This window comes from Leuresthes tenuis, unplaced genomic scaffold (genome assembly GCF_036924035.1).
Source record: "Leuresthes tenuis unplaced genomic scaffold, fLeuTen1.0.hap1 SCAF_11, whole genome shotgun sequence".
Taxonomy (NCBI): Eukaryota; Metazoa; Chordata; class Actinopteri; order Atheriniformes; family Atherinopsidae; genus Leuresthes; species Leuresthes tenuis.
Genome location: NW_027325365.1, coordinates 18515582 through 18532158, shown reverse-complemented (window position 1 = coordinate 18532158; position 16577 = coordinate 18515582). Strand labels below are relative to the sequence as shown.

The 16577-nt window shown below is 41.1% G+C and overlaps 2 protein-coding genes across 2 annotated transcripts in view; both read right to left on the bottom strand.

Annotated features, from left to right (window-relative positions):
- Window positions 1–16577, bottom strand: part of zdhhc15b (zinc finger DHHC-type palmitoyltransferase 15b) — a 110488-nt gene that overhangs the window by 22285 nt on the left and 71626 nt on the right. The window lies entirely within an intron of this gene.
- The window catches only part of nexmifb (neurite extension and migration factor b), a 59023-nt gene that overhangs the window by 15749 nt on the left and 26697 nt on the right, over window positions 1–16577 (bottom strand). The gene's annotated exons all lie outside the window — the stretch shown is intronic.

Below are 16577 nucleotides of genomic sequence, written 5' to 3'. Positions count from 1 at the left end.
TGAGCAGAAAGGGAATTGCTTAAGGATGACTGTCTAATGAAGTGCAACATTAACGTCAGTAGCATTTGACTTCTTTACAATATAGAGTGAGAGTAAACACAAAAACAAAGTTGCAGTAATTGAGTAGAGAGCTCTAAATATGATGGAGATATCAAAGAGGCCTTGAGGGCACCAAACAATCACTAATTTCTTCTCCATAACACAGATTCATGTCTAAGATTAATTTAAACTTTGCCAACCAAGAAAGTACACAAAGAGCCACTGCTAAGATCTCTATGGCAACTGTAAGCCATACTGTCCTATTTTAAGCTTCATTTAACATTTATAGCAGAGTTGTTAACCTATGCGAACTTCACATAGGCGGCGCTGAGCATATTTGTTTATTGTAATTAGCTGACTCCATCTCTCAGTAGCAAGAGAACAACCTGACACAAAGAGGAGAGATTAAAGCAATGCGGCTGAGGTGGTGACAATACTTATAATACTTTTTATTGCAGAAACTCAAGATGGTGAAAGTGGAGGTGGGGAATGATTGAGTGCATGTAGTGCATGTGTATGTATGAGTGGATGAGCACATTGGGTACAGTGTAATACAAGACTATATTTTGAAGGTAGAGAGGTTGAAGTTTGTCAGCCTCCTAAAACTGGGTAGTAAAAGAAGTGTATAAACCCACTGTGACTGTGAAAGAACAGGATACAGAGACTCTGGGCCTGTAAATGATGAACATTTGATGTTGTGGTCTCCTGGCTTTTTATATTGTTTTCTTTTTTCTTCCCCTGCAGTCTCTCTCTGGAGGAGTGGTGCTGCAGGATGACAAATGAGCCAAGGGAGGGGATCTAATAACATGATCTCCTTGTGGTGTGAAAAGGGTGGATGGGAGATTAAGACAGAAGGTAGACAATAAGACAAAGGTAGTGTGTGGCTGACTACAGCCAGCTGCCATCTCTTTCATCCCTTTTCTTCTAAATGTCATTAGCTGTTCACTGACCTGAGTAGGAGAGCTACCTGAAGGGAACCCCTGCTTCAGCTTACAGTTGCATACACACCAGCTCAGTGGGTAATTACCTCATACCTATCACATCTACTCATGAGTGCAGCAGGTACAAGGACTCTGTAGGTAGAGCCTGTGTGTATAATAGCCTAATAATGCAAGTACACATACTAAACGAGAAATACAAATGGGAGTTTTAAACTGGATGTCAGGAATAAAAATGTTTCAAAAATGAATAAAACAGATAAAACAAAGCAACACAACCAAACCAATTATTAAAATAGACTGCAATGGCTCTGTAAATCAAGACGAAACGTTGTCACAGATATTTTTGTTTGAGTTAATGAGCTCTCTGGTTTGCTTTAAAGGAAACTCTAGAGAAGTTTGTGCGCCTTAGAATTTTGTACTTCTGACTCATTTTGAAGCACGCCGACCTTTATGCACATTCCTGGGCCTTAAACTGCCCTAGAGCACCCAGAGGCTGAGATATTGCACTTTACAACTTAGGTTTCTAGCCCGAGCCCGACACCTTTTTACTTTATACCATTTTTAATTAAAAAAACACTTTTGCCATGAAATAACTTTAAAAAATTTTTTTTAAAAAGACATTGTCGCCATTACAAATTGTGGGAGAAAAAACACTGTTGTCAATATAAATCTTTTTTTTTGTAAAACAAAACAAACAAACGAAAAGTGTTTGAAGATGTGAGCAGGAAGAAATAAAGTGCAAGACACGTAACAAGAATAAACATCAGATTGGACATTACTGCTGGAGTTTGCTCAAAGAAAAAACAGGATGCAAAGTTAGCTTTATTGTTGCAATCAGTCAGTGGGTCTACATGAAGAGATTAACTGGATTATAGCTATAGTTGGGTTATGCTCCTTATCTGAGGGTAATTATCCGTGGATATATGGCGGTGAATGAATCGAATCACTGGCACAAAGCATGTCATACCCCGGTATGATAGGTGGCGCTGTACCCATTTCAACTATCGCTAATAGAGCCACTTCCGGTTGACGTCTTCACCACCACCAACAAAACACAGGCATTCGAGAAAGATGGCGAACGAAGAGCAAGATGAAGCTACATCCCTACATCCCGATGGCCCGCATGTAACCGCACTGAGTGAGTAAGAACTGATTATCTCTCCTGTTCTGGCTTTGCGTGGCTCTGTCTATGAAGTTGTCGATGTGCAGGTTTAAACTGATGAAAAGAACGTGTTCATGATCATTTCTCCCTCTGCTCTGTGTAGGCTGTAAATCAGAGGAGATTGAAGCTGTGATTGAAACATGTTTATATACTCCAGAAATGACTAACTGGAAACACAGAACTTACAGCAGCATCATGTTCATCAGTTATGTTGTTTGTAAAAAGATAGATAGATAGACAACTTTATTAATCCCTTTGGGAGATTCCCAATTGAAATTGAAATGTATGTTTTAACCTTATTGTTATCATCTCTGATTCACAATAAGGTGAAGCCTCGGTTAGCTTCCTCAGTTTGAAACTAACATGAAAATTTCAGCCCATTTAATATTTTGTCTAGCCAGTCTAGCCAACTTAGCGATGCATATACCTGCCAGAGCGAGAGCTCTGCCCTTTAACAGAGACACCTCTCTCTTTCTCTGCACTGGTCAATGAAATTTAGCTCGGAGCTTTATCGGAGGCTGTGAACTGACTGAGAATACATTGGAGGCATGTTTCTTCTAACATTCTCTTTGGGAAATCACAGTACACTTAGATATAGCCAAAATGACTGCATAGATGTTGCCTTTAACTTATTTGGATGGCTTTGCTTTTTCATTTTCAGATGACGCAGCAGTAATAATAACAGACCCAGATAGCAGTCTGTAAATGTTCACAGAGTGACTGCCAGTTGCTATGTCTTCCTCCTAATGAGACGCTGTTCAGTAACAATTTCAGACCTGTTTCGTCATGTAACAGAAGAAACAGAAAAATATATGAATGAGAAGAGCTTTATCAGTAATGTGGTTGGAAAAATATACTGTACACGTGAGCTCAAGGAATTAGGAGAGACTCAAATATTGTAAAAGGCTAGACAAGGCAGAATATATTTGCAACCATGACACTATGTATGCGCAACACATTTTCTGTATGGAGTTGACAGACACTAAACCCTGTTTGGGATCTCAGATAGCAAGCAATTGTGTTGCTGCTGTAAAACCTGTGTCATGGACTTGTTTCCCCATAGAAATTGAGTGAAGAATCAATGAGAGGATCAATAAGTGGATTGATAAGGAGCATCAATAATGGCTTAGGTATTAATAAAATCTTATCAATTCCCCACCCCTAAAGTACTTATGGTGACAGGCTGTGAATACGCAGTCAAGATCTGGTCTTTACTTCAAAGAGAAGCACCATAACACCTCAAGCCCTGGCTTAAAAGCTCATCTTTAGAGCTATGAAATGGTTTTGAGGTCAAGTTGTATTAATCACAGAAAAATTGAAGTTGTACCTCTGGCAATAAACACATCCCCTCCAATAAAGCATGAACTGGAACTGACTGGCTGAGATGAGCTATGCCTGGCCTTATCAGCCTTATCAATACTGCAGCCTTGAGAAAAATAGCGAAGGCACAGCAGCACCCCATTAAAGAATAGGCTGGAACCAGCGAGAGGTGTGTCTCCAGCATGTCTGCGACAAAACACATAGCTGGGATGCTGTTTAGGCCACAGAGGTGCTGCAAAAGCTCATCACTTGAGTGCTGCTTGTAGGTGTGTATGTTCAATTGCATGTGTGTTTGATAAAGGCCCAAGGCTGAGGATCCACAGCATCAACATCCCCTAGCAGAAGCTGCACATACAATCACATGGAGTGAGACGGAGAGAAAATGAAAGCTGGGCATTTAACAACACTCTCAACACTCCTCCTGCCAGCCAGCTCCAGCGCCTCAAATGTGTTTATTTTCCACATTATTCATGATTCTCCTGTATGCTCCCTCTCGCTCCCTCCTTTACCATCTCCACCACTCTGTCAAGACCTGACGAGAGGCCATTTCAATAATGAAGATGGACTAACTGCAATGGAGAGTGCACATAAATTGGAGCTACAGCCAACAAGCATGTCCAATTTGCCAAGCGGTTAAGCCTGATGTCTAGGTGCAGCTTTAAAAGAGCGCAGTGGCTGCCGTCAACAGGTTTGTGCAGACCCGATTCATCCATCCACATCATTAATACTTCACAGAGGGCACCACCATTTAACTCGGCTGCAGGAAACTGCTCTTTAAACACCGCACATTAGGCCACGTAATCACTAGAGCACTCAGTTTTTGAGCATTCAGCAGGTGCTGGAAAATGGCTAGTACTCCTGACCCTTCCATTGTTCTTGCTTGTGGGCCGGGGTCTTTTGTATGATGAGATACAGAAATAGAGAAAAAAAGCAGAGAGTGGAGGAAGACAAACAGAATTATTAGAATTTGATTTATCCTTTTAAACCCTCCTCCAGAGATCATGTGTTAATGTGCAAGCTGGATAACAAGATAAGAACGTGTTTACCCGGTCTATATGGAACTTATCAGCACCGCAATCTAATTTCTGCAAGCCTCTTCCAAGGTCCCGGTTTCACTGCATTTGTCCTCGATTCAATTGCATTTTTATCCAATGAATCCAAGAAAACAGATAGTTGGAGTAGGATTGTGTATAATTGCCAAAAATACAAGTCGAGCTCCCACAGTGGTAGTAGATGTAGATACAAAGAGCTCATTGTGTCAACCGAGGGAGCGAGTCGGGGACCAAGGAACAGATCACCAACTGAGGAGCTTTGAAAGAGGGCATAGCGCCACAGGGAGCACTGATCCAAACAGACAGCGCTGAAATGGCGACTCCTCTTTTCAGCACAGGTGTACAGTTACAGCGCAGGTTCACTGACTGGCCGAAGACAGGCTGAGTAACCTGCTTCACACACAATTCACGGCAATAATCTTCAGCTCGAGAGCTTGCAGCAGTATGTGTTAGGACTAGAAAGAAGCAAAAATCCAATACAGACACAAGTATTGTATATAATAGTACATACTACATAAATTCTTGAAATAACACATATGAACAATATGAACATATTTAAGGCTTGAATTATGAAATCTGGAAAGATTATGAGAATGACTTGAAAGTCTATGGATACTGTTGAAGATCAGGGATGATTTTAATAGAATCAGAATCTATTTAATATGTTGTAGTCTTGAACATGCCCAGGTTTAACCACTGACACTCAGCTATTATTAACAATGAATTTTCAAAGCAGTTGGTACCTGACAGTCTCACAAGTGAAAAACAACAGCTGCGCCGTAATCTCTATTGTAATTACATGCAAAATGTTAAGTGAGACAGAAAGCAGCAACAAAATGGCTTGTCTTCCATGTTCCTTCCTTTTGCACGGTACACAGTCTGTATGGGTCACAAACTCAACTGCTGTAAGAATAGCTTATTCATGTGTGCTGCTGCTAACTTCTATGTGCAACGAACTGAAAATGTTATCAGAAGAAAAAGAAGTTTGCTACCGGTAGAAGATTAGTGGCGCATTCCTATTGAACAAGGAAGTCAGGGAAATGTCAGATTTCCAACTCAGAAAGTCTGAAGAACCTCCCAAACACCAATCCAACATGGTTCCCTATGCTTAAGTCAAAGCTGGAGTAAAACAGGCTGCTGTTTATTATAACTTCTGTCAACTTGTGTCTTATCAAATCAATCCACAAAAAGGACTAACCATCTCCTATCTCTGAACATCAATTTGTTACCTGTATCAACAAAATACCATTCAGTGCTAACAGTATTGCTAACAATAAGTAACTTTGTTAGCCAGCAGACCTTACTGATTTTCCAAGATGTTGTGCTGAAAGCAATCAATAAAGGTCTACTCAGCTTCTAAAGCAGAAGTAACGCACCACAAGTTGTAATTCCATTAAGGCATAGATTGTTTCTAATCGTCCGAAAAGTTGCTAGTTTTGATGCTAAAGGTTAATGCTCTAAAAAAGTCACAAACCTGGGTCAAACAAATTGCCTTTTTTACCCTCAAAGTCTCTAAATTGGCAAGAGTAAGGTGAACTGAAGCTCGTCCTTCGTCGCTATGAGTGAGAGGGATGTTAGGTGTGAAAAATTAGATACTTAAGGTTACAGTATAGTGGTATTGACGATAACTGAAAAATTTAAAGAATTATATGTAGTTATTGTGTTAATGATACACATGCGGGCTGCAATGTTGCCTCATTACGAGAAGGTTTCTGTTCCAGTTCCAGCCGAGGTCTCTCATGTTAAATGTTTTCTCCAGCGACTCCAGCTTCTTCCCACAACCCAAAAAGCCTTTTAGTTTATGATTCTAAATTGACCCGAGGAGTGACTGTGAGCTTGCATTATTTTTTGTCTCAGTTGTCTCTGTGATGGCCCTGTGATGGATGGGTAACCTGTGCTTTTGTCTGATGGCAGCTATGTTAGGCTCCAGCCGCCTACAAAACCTGAAATGGATAAAGCGAGCATAGAAAATGGATGAATGATACACATGATAATATAATTGTTTTTAAGTTTACATTATATTGATGCAGTAATGTTAGTGGCCTTGTGTCTTTCCCATCCATCAAATGTAATATTTCATTCATTCATTGTACAACATGTGTCATGTGCTTCCTGAATTGTTTTATATGTTTTTGTTTTAGCCACTGTTTCTTAATACAAAGCCCAGACTGGCTAACTCAGACAAAAATATTGCTTGTCAGGTCAAATCTGTGCTGCAGCTGAGGACAAATCTCAGTGATTTTGTCTCTGACACATGAGGAGAGAAAAAAAAAAACATTTCTTATCTGTATATCTTAATACATTGGTGTACCCTACATGTGCCTCTGCTACTGTGCACTGTCTGTGTCAGCTGTTTGGTGCTGTATTTGATCCAACATCCTCACCTACAATCCCTCACATGGCCACTGTGATGGCAGAGATATGGCATCCGCTTGAGATAATCATCGTCAATCTCAGGCTGCTGAAGAGCCAGGGAAGGATCCGATAGGTAAAGATTCACTATGAATCAGGATTAGGATCTTTATCAGCGCAGCACAACCTGCAGAGACAGATCTCGACAATCGTAACTACAGTAAAACTTGAAGGCTTTTGGTTTGCTCAGAATAAAGATACAGGCCTCTTAATTTATTTCAAAATCCAGTTTTTTATCAGGTGTCTGCTCTAGCCATTAGTGTTTCTTCTCTTAATGAGATTGAAGGACTGCTGAAACATATCAGTGACACGTCTTGCACGATATAATCATAGCTCAGAGACAGGTCATGTATCTTTCCAGTTTAAGGTTTATTTAAAGAAATGTTTTCCCACTGTTTTATGACAGTCAATTCAATATTTTTGATTATTCTGTGACAAATTTGTAAGGATACACTGCTTGCTTTCATTTCCTGAAGAATGACTGCAGTATTCTACTATATTCTACAGTATTCTCAGCAGGGTAACAGCAAAAAAGATTCTCAGAATTAGCTTCACATACAAAAAACAAAATAAAAAGGGATCTTTTAAACTATATTCAATTGAAAACAGGACAAAGACAGCATATGAAATGTTGAAAATGACACATTTGACTGATCTTGGAAAAATATACGCTCAGTTTGAACTTGATGTAAGTTGCACATTTCAGAAATATGTTTACCACTGGGTTGCATCCCCTCTTCATTTCATTTAGCCACACTCTGTCAGTATTTGGGAACTGAGGAGATCCGTTAAGTGTTTTTTTTACATTCTTACTTGATTTCAGCTGTTCAACACTTTAGATCCCCTTTTGTCTTATTTTTCATCTCATAATGTGCTAAGTGTTTTGAATTGGTGACAGGCAGGATTACAAGGAGGTCATTTTAGCTCCTCAACTCTTTTACCACAAGCCTTGCTGCTGTCATATGTGGTTTGACGTTGTTGTACCAGTGTAAGGAAAGTCTTCACTGAAAGAGATCTGATCAACCCCCAAACCATTACATATTGTAGTTTTTGAACAATGACATGGTTTGCCATATGGTTCCTTTACTTTTTACCCTCTCCGAACAAAGTGTCCAAAAATAAGTGAAAATTTGGAGACTTTTTGGAACATAGAATACATTTGCAGTCAGTCCATCTTCTTGTTAATATATCTCTTTTTGCATATGTTTTAACTTTTATTCATGGATGCAATGTCAAACTGTGCTATTTGTGGTTTTCAAAAGCTTTCCTGAGCCCATTCAAGGATTTCTACTATGGCATAATATCTGTTCTTAAGTTCTTAATGCAGTGCTGCATTAGGGCCTGAAGATCACGGTCATTCAGAATTGGTATTCAGCTTTACCATTTGAAGACAGATATTTTTTAGTGATTCTTTAACTTATGATATGTACTGTAGATAAACTTCCCAAATCCTTTTTGAGAAATTTACCTTTAAATTACTTATTTCCCTGCATGGCCTTCTACAGAGGGAGGAGCCTGTCATCATCTTTATTTTTTAATGACTCAGCTTTTCAGGGACACTTGTTTTTTAACACACTCATGCTACTGATCTGTAGTAATTAACAATCACTAAGCCATGACTTAAACTCTTTAGTGTATGACACAACTTTTACGTTTTTTTGTTGTCCCTGTGTCAACCTTTGTTGCCATCTATTTTTTTAAAACAAGAAAACAGTCAATTTGGTGTTTTCTGTCTATTGTTTTCCATGACATATAGAGTTAAAGTAACATATTGTTCATTCTTCTTTATTTAGATTTTATGCTGCATCTCAATTTTTATGGGACCAAGGTTGCACAGTGCAGAAACAAGCAGATACTGTATGATGTCTAAATTTAACATTGTTATCTATTCGCTGATAACAGTTCTTCTGTTTATCTTTTGCACAACCTGAGATTTTCAACAGCAGGGAGAAGAGGACAGTAAGAGATAAGGAAAGGAGAAAAATAAGCGAAGAGAAGGTCAAGAGTGAGGACAGAGACAGGCGATTACAATGCATCACCGCTTCCCTCCAGAGACAGCCGCTGTATGTGTTGACAATGCAGCTTCATTCATACATGTGCAGATGATCAGGAAATCAACGTTACCACTTGAAATAAAAATGAACAAACAAAATGGAATGGGGCCATGATAGTGAATGGCAGAGAGAAGAATGGCAATAAGGCAGGCAGTAGGCGAGGTGTTAAAAGTTGATTAGGTTGTTAAAGGTCACATAGTCAGGCCTCATCAGCTGTCCCAATGGAGCGCAAGAAGTAGCTAAGGGCCTCTGCACTGCAGCTAATGAGACAGAAGCAATGGCATCCTCACACACATATGGATATATTCTGTTCCCATGTGCAGAAATATCCCGATAGTACATGAGCGTGCATGCCAGCACCCAGTTAAAGTGATGGCATTAACAAAAAAAACATCTAGACTGGCCTGAGGTTGTTATAACAAGCCCTGCATATAGCACGGTGAAGGTTGAAACAAGTGCAGCATACTATAGAGGGAATTTAAATGCTGAATTATTTGATTACAGAGATTGGAAATGTACCGGACCATGCTTCTACACACAAAGTGCACACATGCATATGTACACACATGGGCTAACACACCAAAAACTTTCACAGTACAGATTCATTTGCTCATTTGAGCGAATCGTGTTTGGTCCACCCACAACTCTTGAAGGGTCAGCCTTATGAAACGATTGCGTATTTAATGAGGCTGTGCGTACAAGAAGCTCACACGCGCACAATCCAATACACACGCATGACAATCGCAGTGCTCCCACTCAGTACAGTTAAAAAGATGCTGATGTATGAGTAACTGCTGATAAATACAGAAGATGCATCCACCCCACAGAAACTAAATAATGCCCAACCCTTGGAACTCCTGGCGGATACACAAAAGGATGTGCCTTCACATGCATTCATCGAAGAATCTTCACTGTAACAGCAAAAAAGGTCAGCTATCAGAGATGCAATTATCATATTTCCAACAGGTGCATTTATTAGAGCTGTGCTTCATTTGCTGTGCTGAATCTAAATCAGGCTGGGGGGACTGGGGGCCATTACGCTGCAGTGATCAGTGCTAATACGGTGACATAATGTCCTGCAGGTTTACATGCCTGCAAAGGCACTCTGTCAATGCTTCTATCTGCCACAACAATTCCTGTCAGACATTTTATAGCTTAAAGTGATCAATATTTTTTATTACCACCACTTTGTTCCACCTCTCTCACATAGGCTCTAGAATAATGGACATTAGTGGGCTGCTGCCTTTCTTTTCTTCATGAGTGAGCCTATAGATGTCTGTGTACATGTCTGTATGAGCTCCTTATGAGAAACAAACGTGTGACGGGCTTTGTCTCTTGTTATTTATTATTCGTTTATGTGTCTGACCGTGTGCTGCATGTGCTTGTGTTCAACATTGCACGCGTACTGTGTGCAGCAAACGTGTTCATGTAAGAGCTAAGAGTCCCTCATAATGAGAAGCCCTTAAAGGTGAGGCTGGATCACAAGAGAAAGGGCATCAGAAGAAGTGATGATGGTCGCTATGGCAGTGGGCACAATGGTCGGAAATCACAACTTACAACAAAAAAAAAAAAACAACCTCAGCACATGTAGCAACACAGAGGTATACTGTACCCGTTTTAATTTAACGTCTGCAAGAACAGACCTGCCTACAGCGGAGATGGTGGAAAAAAGCAAAATCGCACTCAATATCAGTGTTGGCTACAACTGCCAAGAATGGCTAATCAATAGAGCAGTGCACCTATGGGAGACATGTTCCATTAAGTCTGTGGGTCAATGTGTTTTCCAGCAGATAGCACTGGTTTATTTTCCCTGATGCTTGTCCCCTTCCCCATTACCCCCATGCTTGATTAGCTGCCCTGCTTGCCTCTATTGATGTGTATTAGTGATCACCCCTGGAGTCCTATCAGTCAGTGGCTTTCGGGTGAACACATACGACCCGTGACCCCTGCCCTCCTACCCAGGATGATCCTCAGTTAATAAGAAGCATGTTTACCAAACATCTGCTGTACAGGGGACATTACTCTTCTGTCTGAAATGTACACACACATCACAGACACAAATAATATAAGTGAGTTATGATGCAGAGCTGGATTGAATATTGAGCGATATGGCTGAAAAACAAAGCCAATATGTGATTTGCTGGTTTAATGAGAGTGTGGGTTTAATTTGGGGCCATTTGTCCTTTGTTTGATATCTCTCCTTTTTATTTATTTATTTTTTTTGTCAACAGCAAGATTTTTTGTCTTCATGTACATCAAATCAGACACACTGACAAACAGAATGTGTGAACGCACACATATCACGAGAACTAGTAATTAATGAAATGACCTCTGAATGCTGCACTCCCAGCAACCCCCTCTCAACATAGCCACACACACACACACATGCGAGAATAGAATGGCTGACTAGAACCTGCCAATTATTCTGTACTTTACTGGACCCTCACTGCATCAGAGGTGTGATTGGAATAACAACCACCCCACCAGACCATGCTGTTCTCCATTCCCTGTAGGGCTGCACTGAACCAGCATGGGGAAGAAGAAGGAAACACTGTAGCCATGATGAGGAAGAAGAAGGGGACAAGACCAAGGGAGTGGCAAGGGGGAAAAGGCAAAACACTGAGGATTACATGATGGAGGTAGAGGAAGGAGAGGAGAGAGAAAGAAGTCAAAGACGGGGCTCCCTGGCAACATGCATCGGCAGTGTGAGTGCTGTCTGAGTGACACTCACTCTCATATCCCCCCTCTGGGGAAATAACCCCCTTAATCCAGCATGCTCTTTCAGATAGACAAGATCCCCCTTCTTCTCCCAGCACGGATATGAAACGCTCCCCCTTGTGATTCAAATACCAGGGATGAGGGCTGGAAATCAAATACACAACATTGTGACGTGGCACAGGCAGAGAAAGACATCAATGTTCCGATCTCCTCCTCTCTGGCAGCTGAGTCGCTGCCATAGAAGAAGGCACAAAGTCATTGGTTATCACAGTAGGAAGTGGCCTGCTATTGGCTCTTTTGTTGGGAGGTAGCGTAAGTCAGTTAGTTAGTTAGTTAGACAATGTTAGTCAGGGTCCTTTATCTGAAAAAATCAGACATTTGATATTAAAGCATAGTTTCATTCATGTTGCAATAAAATTTGCTCTTTTTTTTTTCTTTTTGTCTAAAATAAATGCAGTTAAAAGCAGCTCCTAGCCTCGGCTTCTTAAGAACACCTTTTATATCCTTCCCGCTGCTTTTAATGCCTTGTCCCCCTTGGTAATATCCTTTCTCATAAGCATGCACAATGTGACAAACATTCAGAGACAGAGTTAATTAACGGTACACAGCACTGGATGGACCGCTGAATCAATAAAGTCAAGGCAGGCCCAGTCGCAGCAGGCTGAGCGGCGGGACCCGCCAACCACATAGCCTTTTCAGTGCAAACCGAGGGAGGTCTTTTTCTCTCCATACTGGTAAATCACTCCACAGCCAGGCTGCTTGGTACACAGAGCGAACTGCAGAGCTAGGCCGACACAGTGTGATATTATATTAGCATTACAAAGGCTTTCCCACCATCTGTGACACACTGTGGAAAAAAAAAAATCACTTTTCAGTTTCCAAGCCCCGAGTGCTGATGTTTCCATAGGTTCTGTGAAGACGGCTGATGGGAGTGTGGCTGGGAATGACAAAGAAAACATGCATTTACTCCAGGCTCTCCAACAACTATGGTTCACCTACACTACAGTACATACAGTACACAACACGGTCAGAGTCTTGCATGTACTCTACCATTGCTGACTTACTAATATTACCATGCTGCACACTCTTCTTAATTGATTCAAACATATAAAACATGATAAAGAAATCCAATAAAAGCTATGTTCTCCTCAGAGAGAGCTGAAAGAGTTCTGTGCTTCACTCAGCGGCCTAGGGGAATGAATAGACTTGGCTCGTCTACACAGCCCTCCTTGCTTTCCACTGTAGCCTGTTGTCACTAGCCCCTGGTCGTATGCCAGTCGCCTACTTGGCAGGGAGAGGTGCTGTACAAAGCAACTGGCAGGTCTGGTAAATAATGCTGATGGAGTGTGATAGAGAGAGAAGTATCTCCTTTATTCCACAGAGCTACTCTATCTGTTTCAGCTGCAAGAGAGGGTGGACAAATGCCGGCTGCTTTTCTTCCGCAGTCTATTCGACCTTCCCATCTCTTCTTTGTGTTATCTTTTATTATGTTTGTCAGCTTAAGAAAAAAACCAATAGGCTTCAGCCAATGGTTTACCAGAGTCCTCAGCACTGCAGAGGAGACAACCTGCCAACAGCTGGGATTTACAGTTGAAACTTCATGCATTCAATTACACAGATGAAGGAGGGACAAGTGGACAATAGCAATGCAGTGTTGAGGAGAAACACTCATCCACGCAATCATGCAAAGCCCTCTACTTAGGCAGGTGGAAGAGTGTGAGAGAAGTATATATGCTTATCACACACTGTATAACTGACTTCATAGCTCAAGCCCCAGCATCATCCCAGAAATATGATCACCGTCCTGTGAGAACATTGCCTGCTCCTCAACAATACTCAGCTTTAATGCAAAAGCATCTTTAAGTTCAGCCTCTGAATAAAAGAACTCTGCAGTACATTTGCATGCTCTGTTGATTGCACTTGTACATATTGTTGTATGAATTTTCAGGCTTTGGCAACAGGAATATGCTATAACATTGTCCATTATCCCTTTTCGCTAATTTTACACCCTACGTTCAGTGCCTCGTGCTTGAAGACATGAGGGAAATGTGCAAGCAGCAGGAGCTATTATCTAAAAGGGGCAAGCACTGCTTAGTCCAAGTGCACACATTTGGTCGCTTCAGGCAAAGAGAGCAGTGACACTTATCTGTGGAAAGAAAAAAGATTCCTGTAAATGACAGCTCATGATCCCATATATACTCTCTGATTTATATTTGTATAAACACACTGTCCATGTGGTACCCTGTCGTCGGATGTGGATATTAACTGGAAGTCTTACCGCACATGAAGAGCATATATGGCACAGTAGCAGCATGTAACGCCTCTCTCATCCCCACGGGAGTGCAAAGGGTCAATGAGGTTTTCAGCCTGTTGTAATATTCCTGTCACCGAGCCTCATTGTGAAAACACCTGTAGATGCATCCTCCCTCTCACTAAGTGTAACTCACATTAGCATATGGCCAAGAATATCCAGTCTGCCGAAGCTCGTCAGAAAGACAGCCTGGTGAGAGCGAAGGTAGCAAGGTTAGCTCTCTTGTCAAAACCAATATCCACCTCTTAAAGACTAGACCGGGCAGAGGCAGCCAAAATCATCTGCATAAAGGAAAGGCACTAAAATCCCCTCTCATAAAATACGACAGGGGAGCCAGCTCACACTGGTTAAAGCATGATGAAAGGAATGGAATCCAGCACAGCTCCCTGTCTGTGGATAATCAAACAACCCTGGCGCTAAAAGCATGGCATTCAGATTCAATTGTAAAAGCTGCTGCCATCTGAGGAAAGAAAAAGACATAAGAGAAAAATACATTCCTGTTGTTTTGAACTCTGTGGGAGCTTAAAAGATGTGTTTTATAATGTCTCCTATTAGAAATAAACACACAAACTAGAAAAAATAGTTCACAGTAGTGAGCTCAGAAATCAAGAAATGCAACCATATTTGTGTCAAACGGTTACTGATTGATAATGTATTAAAAGCAATAAGGATTTATTGAGTGGGGCAGCAGGATGATCTCATGATATCCTCGAACTGGAGCATGATAGCCACAATCTTATCCTCAAGGGAACAGTGGTACATATTAACCAGTAGATGATGACAATTTATCTCATGGATTGTTAATGAAAAAGATACCCATGGTGCTATAAGCAGAACACCTTGTACAGTTCAATTGTCAGAGAAAAGACAAAAGACTATAAGATTTATTCACTTAAAATGGAATTATTCAATACACATAGAATATATGATATATCTGTGGGGTAAAAAAAAAAGTCAGTTCACATCAAAGAGCCTCAAACGTTCCCTGACACAACAACAGGCTTTTATACTTAGAATGCAATGTAGTGGTGCACCAAAACAGCCGAGGCAACAGAGAGAGCGTACCGATGCCTTATTACATGTGTGTGAAGTGGAGCTGGGAGCAGGGAGGGTGCAGGGAATGTCTCAGTGACAGAGGCAAAGGCTGATGAAAGCTCTGCACAGAGCAGTTGAAAGCGCAGACACATGACACAGCTCATAACTGCTCACCATCCAGGACAGGATCACATTCATGTAGCCTTCTCCTTCATGTATATTTAAACACTCGCAGCTTCAGTTCAATTTCGGCTAAAAGCATTTACTTTTCCCAGCACACATACAAATATCTAAGAAAAATCGGGGCGAGCCTCTCAAAGAAGCCAACGATGACCCCAAAATGGAAAACATTTTCTTGACGCAATTTTTTTTTTTTTTCATTTTAACAAGCAGAGAAACTGAGCAGGCTGTAGTGGCCCTGACACATTAAGACTGTGTGATCTCACACATGGTTTGTCTTCAAGGCCCTTTGTGTGTATGTGTATGGGAGTCAATGTGAGAAAGCGTGTGGGTGTGTTTGCTTGACTATATCTTTGTGTAAGGGAAAAAGAGAATGACGCGATGATGAGAGCAACTGAGGGAAAAGGAGGAAGAGAACAGGGACAGGAGGGTTGAGATGAAAATGAGAGACAGAAAAAAAATAAACGTGGTGGTGGTGGCAGCAGCCGTGAGTGTGTGTGTGGGGGGGGTCTCTGTGAGCCCAGGGGGTACGTAAGATTACAGATGTACACACAATGTTCTGGAGCACAGGCCAAGGGCTGAATAACAGAGTGTTGCTTCTTCTGCAAAGCTGCCTGCTGCAGCTCACTCTGTGCCTTGTTCCGCTCAATGCCCAGGGCGGCCATTCAGAGACACTCCCCGTGTAGACTTTCATATCCCAAAAAACAGAGTTCCTCTGACAGAATGCCACTGTTGTTGATGAGCCTTTAGAAACCCAGAGAAGAGAAATTCCAGAGGACGGGCATTTTTTTCTTCATTGTTATTCATGTTTACTATCAGCCAGCCTGTCCAAGAGCAGTGCTGCCATTCTCCTCTGGTACTTATGTATATATATTTGCCATTTGATTAAGTGTCAAATTAAGTGAGGAAAGTTGCTTCCATTAAGCATCCGTCCATTAAGATGCCTGGTTAAAATGCAGGGAAATTTTAGTTAGATTGAGGCAGAAACAATCTGACTAACCTGAATTACTTATAAATTACTGTGACATTATTAGATCTTTGGCTATGACCTGATTCTGCACGTTATGGTAGAACAGTACGTCTCACTACAAACACTGGTAAAACACTAGCAAAAGTCAGAGAAGTGACCACGTTTGGTAACACTTAGTAAAAGTGTTATGTTTGTGACGGTTATCATTAAGTGTCACTCTGTGATGTCTTTAATAAATGAACTTGACCAAGACAAGAGGCACATGACAAAACAGGCAAAGATATCACCCTGAAAGAAACGATCTAGCGTTGTGTGTTAGTATTACATGGAACTTTCATTTCGGGTGGTTTAGACACTGGCTGTTATGAGACCATTATCGCTCC